Source organism: Triticum aestivum, chromosome 3D (genome assembly GCF_018294505.1).
Source record: "Triticum aestivum cultivar Chinese Spring chromosome 3D, IWGSC CS RefSeq v2.1, whole genome shotgun sequence".
NCBI classification, from domain to species: domain Eukaryota; kingdom Viridiplantae; phylum Streptophyta; class Magnoliopsida; order Poales; family Poaceae; genus Triticum; species Triticum aestivum.
In genome coordinates, this window is record NC_057802.1 from 3,079,883 (window position 1) to 3,086,941 (window position 7,059).

A 7,059-nucleotide genomic window follows, 5' to 3' on the forward strand; every position below is an offset into this window, starting at 1 on the left:
TATCGTTTTTCTTAGTTCGATCCTTTTGGTTATATCTCAATCTAGTAGAATAAAGTTTTAGTATGATCTAGCTTTGAGTTTTGTTTTGAGATCTATCTATGTAATCGAGTCTGTGGGTTATATAATAAAGAGTAGTTTTGAGTTGAGGGCTTTGTCTTTCTTGCTATGATCTTGAGGGAATAAGAAAAAGAAAGAATAAAAAGCAATAAAAAGATCATATAATGATCTTATGGAGAGTGATATATCACTTCACATAAGGAGTATGATGAGGAAAAGTTGTTGAGAGTTGACGAACATAGTTTTGGTCATTGTTGCAATTAATAGGAAGTAATAAAGAAAGAGAGGTTTCACATATAAATACACTATATTGGACATCTTTTGTGATTGTGAGCACTCATTAAAATATTACATGTTAAAAGGTTGATGTTGGACAAGGAAGACAACATACTGGGTTATGTTTTCTTATATCCGAATAGAAGTTATATTATCATGGATCCTCCAACACGTTGAGCTTGCTTTCTCCCTTATGCTAGCCAAATCTTTTACACCAAGTAGAGATACTACTTGTGCTTCCAAACATCCCTTAAACCGGTTTTCCCATGAGAGTCCACCATACCTACCTATGGATTGAGCAAGATCCTTCAAGTAAGTTGTCATCGGTGCATTCAATAAAAATTGCTCTTTAAATATGTATGATCTTTTAGTGTGGAGAAAAAAAAGATTTATACGAACTTGTGATATGGAAGAAATAAAAGCGACAGACTGCACCGCGGCAATATAAAGTGACGTTCTTTTGCATTAAGATTTTATGCATCCAACCATAAAAGTGCATGACAACCTCTGCTTCCCTCTGCGAATGGACTATCTTTTACTTTTATCGTCTACCCTTATACAAGAGTCATGGTGATCTTCACCTTTCTTTTTTACACTTTTTCTTTTTGGCAAGCATTATGTATTGGAGAAAGATCCATATATATATATATATATATATATATATATATATATATATATATATATATATATATATCCCTAATAATAAAGCAGATACTGCTTCTGGTCGTACGTCGTCCAAATTACCCTTGAAGTTACCCACCAATGCCACCCATAAGTGGAAAAAATGATTCGTTTTTCCCTTATGTCATTGGCCGTCATGTTTAGTTCAAATAAAATACTGCCGTAGTGTATCACAAGTCTACAATAGGCGGATTGGTTGGTGCCAAGCTCTTCTAGTTGGGACACCCAAGTTTGAATCCCAGTTCTCACCTTTTGCCTTTTATCATTCTCTGAACCTTTTGCCTTTTATCATTCTCTGAATTCCTGTTGGCGTAAGATATAACTATCTTGCTCAAGGGTTGCATAGTGTTGTAATACGGTCTAGCTACTCTAACTTTTTTTTTTGCAGATTCAAGTATTTTTTAAAATATTCATATCTTTTAAATATTAACAGAAAATTTAACATGTTATAAATGGAAAACTCTTAGAAAAATGTTTAGATTCCAAATATGCTATTACCCTGCATGTTAATCATTTCTAAAAAATACTTTTATTTATATGGGGTTTTTCAAAAATGTCTATTATATATGTTTTAAAAGATCTATTACTGGTTCATTTCTACCAATTTAGAATTCCTAATCAACTTTTTTTATTTTTAAATAAAAAAACTACTAGCCATCTTTTGTTCTTTTCAAAGAAAAACTACTAGCTAGCTTAGTGCTATATATGTACGTGTAAAAACATATGTCTACACGTCGTTCTATACAGTGGGTTGGCTGCCACCTTTGCATCCAGCGCCCACTAATATGAAGCAGTTGATGGTCGGCTACAAATGACGTGGACTGAAAAGGAGCAATTTTGGATTCGGGGGGCAAGGGAGCTATGGTCTGGAATTCGCATGAATCGCCATATTAGGCGGCGATTGGGAAGGGAGGAGGTCTCGACCAGACTATCCCGACCTCACCTAACACAAACAAGCATGTTTTACAGATTAATCTACTTGATGTTATTGTTATTTCTAAATTTGTTCATAATAGTATTTCTTTCCATTTTGCTATTAAATTTAGCTCATGACATCAGGTCCAAATTTATTAATAATGTTATTCCTTCAAATTTTATTTTAAATTTCAGAAGGAACTAATAAGTTGAATTAATTTGACTCAGGACCACATCTCATGTTCCATATAGATATCCTGGAAAACCATACCCTCAATTGATTCATTGTTTGACATGTTGTTCGTTGTTTTGAAGTTGTCCGTTCATGTCGAATAACTATTGGCTGTGATTTTAAAGTAGAGGGCGTGGACTTATACATGAAGGATCATGAGAATACTTATCACATTACAAACTTGTGTTATCGTTTGATCTCCCGTTGCAACGCACGGGCATGTATATATATATATATATATATATATATATATATATATATATATATATATATATATATATATATATATATATTCATAAAGTATTATTGTTGACATTATCCTTGAGGTAAAAGGTTGGGAGGCGAAATTATAAGCCCCTATCTTTCTCTGTTTCCGACTGAGGCTTTGAACTCATAAGTATTGCGTGAGTGTTAGCAATTATGAAAGACTAAATGATAGTTGAGTATGTGGACTTGCTGAAAAGCTCTTGTATTGACACTTTTCTACATTATGATAAATTGCAATTGCTTCAATGACTGGGATATCATAGTTTCTTAGTTTTCAATGAAGTTTTTGATTCATACTCTACCTTGTGAACGAATTGTTACTTTCGCATAAGAAATTATACGACAATACATATTGCTGTCTAAAGATGATCATGATGCCCTCATGTCCTTATTTTATTTTATCGACACCTCTATATCTAAACATGTGGACATATTCATCGATTTCGGCTTTCGCTTGAGGACAAGCACTACAAAAAAAAAAGACACATCCGTGACATTTTGGGCCGAACGAAATTTTTTTCGGTCATACATATGACACTTCTATGACGATAATTGTGACAAAACCCGGTATCATCATAGATGTGGTGGGCTCCTACTTCTATGACAAAAAATCATGACAGAAAATGGGCTTTTCGTCCTGCGCGGGCCGGAGACGCAGCTGCCGTCCATGACGGAAAAAACCATGGTAGAAGCGATGGGGAGGAAAATTTCGGGGAGTTTCCGGTTACGGTGGGAGGTCGGCGGCCGAGCGATGCGCGTTTCTCTCGTACACGTACGCGCGTGTGTGCGAGGCGTTGGCTCTAACTGAACCCGAGCGAGGCGTTGGACTCTAACTGAACCCGAGCTATTGCGCTGCAGGCTACGCGTTACTGAACCCGATCGAGCGATTCCTTCGCTACTGCTGCTAACTGAAGTCGACCGATTGGATGAACAGTGAGCGTTGCGGGGGGTTGGATGAACAGTGAGCGGTGGCGTTGCCTCTGGATGAACAGGACCCCGTGGTGTGGTGGAGGGCTGGATGAACAGTAGACGGTGGAGGGGTGCCCGTGGAGGGGTGGTTGAACAGGACCCCATGGTGTGGAGGGCTGGATGAACAGTAGACAGTGGAGGGGGTGCCCGCAGAGGGGTGGTTGAACAGTAGCCGGTGGAGTAGCGCGCAGTGGAGGCTGGATCAACAGGAGCCCGTGGAGGCTGGAGGAGGTCGACGGTAGCCCGTGGAGGCTGGAGGAGGTCGACGGTGGAGATGAACAGTATCCCGTGGAGTCCCGTTTTGCGGTACGCCACACCCCTCCCGATGAACAGGACCCCCGTTTCGACCGTAGGAGGTCCGTTTCGTCCGTTTTGCGGTACGCCACACCCCTCCCGATCAACAGGACCCCCGTATCGACCGTAGGAGGTCCATTTCGTCCGTTTTGCGGTACGCCACACCCCTCCCGATCAACAGGACCCCCGTTCCGAACGTAGGAGGTCCGTTTCCTCCGTTTTGCGGTACGCCACACCCCTCCCGATCAACAGGACCCCCGTTTCGACCGTAGGAGGTCCGTTTCCTCCGTTTTGCGGTACGCCACACTCCTCCCGATCAACAGGACCCCCGTTTCGACCGTAGGAGGTCCGTTTCCTCCGTTTTGCGGTACGCCACACCCCTCCCCATGAACACGACGCATTCCGTTGCCTCCCCATGAACACGACGCATTCCGTTGCCTCCCCATGAACACGACGACGACGTTGTTTCTCCGTTCCGACCCAGCCATGTACACGAGCCCTCGCCATACGTATGCGCGAGTAGGCGTTCGAGACCCTGCCCGTATGTACGTACGTGGCCGTATTTTCTTTCTTGCACCCTGGCCGCTGTACGTACGTGTACATGCTACGTGCGCGCCTCTACTACGACACGTACGCGCCTCTACTACGACACGTGCGCGCCTCTACATCGACCAGTATATATGTACGTACACGTTCGCGACCAGAATGACAACGCTACGTACGCTTCGACCAGGTGGGTCCCGACTGTCAGGCACTTCCTTGCCTGCGAAGATGTAGCTGGTGGGTCCCAGCAGTCAGGGGGGCGAATCGTTTTGGTTTTTTTTGCCCGGACGCACTTCCTTGCGTGCGAAGATGTAGCTGGTGGGTCCCAGCAGTCAGGGGGGCGAATCGTTTTTTTTGCCCGGACGCACTTCCTTGCGTGCGAAGGTGTAGCTGGTGGGTCCCAGCAGTCAGGGGGGAAACTTTTTTTCGCGAAATACGGTGGCCCGTCCGGTGGGTCCCTGCTGTCAGGTGGAGGAATCATTATTTTCCGCGTAATAAGGAGGCACTTCCTTGCTGCCGCCGTGGACCCAGCTGTCAGCCTCTCCACGTACAGTCCACGTCCGATGGAAGTCGTTCCTTGACCACGTTGACCACGCCGCGCCGAGAGCACCAGGGCGGTGGACGACGGCGAGGCCTAGGAAGGGGACGACGCGGAGCCGGTGAAGACGCGGCAGTGGATGCCCACGCGGAGAGGAGTATGAGGGTTCACTCGTTCGGCTGCGGTGTGAGGCTGCCGTCGCCGCAGGGCCTGGCCAGCGGTGGGAATAGTAGGGGGCGGTGAGGCCTCCGCGGCAGCACAGCCGGCCACGGGAGGCAGGAGCAGGCGGCACGACCGGCGCTGCTTTGGGCGGCTGGAGCAAGAAGACCAGAGGTTGAAGAAGCACTACGGCCGTTGGATGGACATCGTACGGTCACTGGAGCTAGAATCGTTCATATTGACTAAGTTGACAAAGCCCTCCGTCCCCGTCAACTTAGTAGGCCCACAAGTCAGCCTCCCACCAAGGTGGGTCCCAGCTAGCAGGGGGAGTATTCATTTTTTTGTGCGTAATAAGGAGGCACTTCCGGTGGGTCCGAGCTGACAGCGGGGGGAACGTTTTTTTCGCGAAATACGGTGGCCCGTCCGGTGGGTCCCAGCAGTCAGGGGGGAAACGTTTTTTTCGCGAAATAAGGTGGCCCGTCCGGTGGGTCCCCGCTGTCAGGTGGAGGAATAATTATTTTGCGCGTAATAAGGAGGCACTTCCTTGCGGCCGCCGTGGACCCAGCTGTCAGCCTCTCCACGTACAGTACTCTTCCGATGGAAGTCGGTCGTTGACCACGTTGACCACGCCGCGCCGAGAGCACCAGGGCGGTGGACGACGGCGAGGCCTAGGAAGGGGACGACGCGGAGCCGGGGAAGACGCAGCAGTGGAAGCCCGCGCGGAGAGGAGTACGAGGGTTCACTGGTTCGGCTGCGGTGTGAGGCTGCCGTCGCCGCAGAATAACAGGGGGTGTGGGTGAGTGGAGGGATGGCCTGGCCAGCGGTGGGAGTAGTATGGGGGCGGTGAGGCCTCCGCGGCAGCACAGCCGGCCACGGGAGGCAGGAGCAGGCGGCACGACCGGCGCTGCTTTGGGCGGCTGGACCAAGAAGACCAGAGGTTGAAGAAGCACTACGGCCGTTGGATGGACATCGTACGGTCACTGAAGCTAGAATCGTTTATATTGACTAAGTTGACAAAGCCCTTGGTACGCTCCAACTTAGTAGGCCCACAGGTCAGCCTCCGAAACGGTGCGCCCCAGATGTCAGGGGGAGGAATCATTTTTTGGGCGGCCGAAGCTAAGAATATCCGAGATTGAAGAAGAAGCACGACATCCGTTGGATAGACATCCAACGGCCACTGCTGCTAGAACCGTGTGTTGACTATAATAAGTTGACAAAGCCTTGCATACGCGTCAACTTATTTTTTTAGGGGACGCGTCACTTAGTAGGCCCACAAGTGTGTGGCAGAGAACTTATAGCCCATTTGCGTTTTGTAAGAATGTACAACCCATTTTTGAATTCTAATGGAATTTACAACAGCCCATTTACAGTTTGTTAAAAGTACAGCCCATTTTCTAGCTAGGACAACGATTAATAATTTCAACCAACCGTTGAAGACAGAATTCAATAAAATTTCCCACATTTTGATGGGATCCGAAATATTTTTATCCCGAAATTTCTAGTCAGATTAAATATAAATTTGTATTACGTAAAAATCCAACGAAACATTGCGCGCGCAACAATGAAAATTTAAGATTTTCAAAATCCATAAATAATATTTTATAAACTAATTTCGTGTTTGGTGCATTTTTTTATAGTTACTGCCCAGTTTTTATAATTACATCCCATTTATTATTTTTAAAGCCCATTTTCCTGTTAAGCCTAATGCATCCCTCCTAGGAAAGATTTGCAGCCCAGCGGGGCGGAGAATAACAAGTTGACCTTGCCTGGGTATTCCTCAAAAAGACGTATAGCTGGGCTAGCCATTTTCATCTTGAAAAAATTAGTATCTGGGCTGGATATCTGGCCTGGGCTAGACGGGCCACAGCCCGCCCAGTTAATACCCTGCTCTCCTCTGAACAACAACGAAATCATCGCCAAGAAAAACTCTGCAGTGCTCACGCCTCAAAAACACAAATACTGCTCGAGCTGCTTGGTCCCAGCTGTCGGCCGCACCTTGTGCAATTCTCTCGTTTATATTGACTACATAGGTTGACAATGGTGTGGGACCGTGATGTCAGGAAACCAGGAGAAAGCAAAAAAATATAGTTGTACATAATAAGGAGGCACTTGCGTACGTACGGCTATG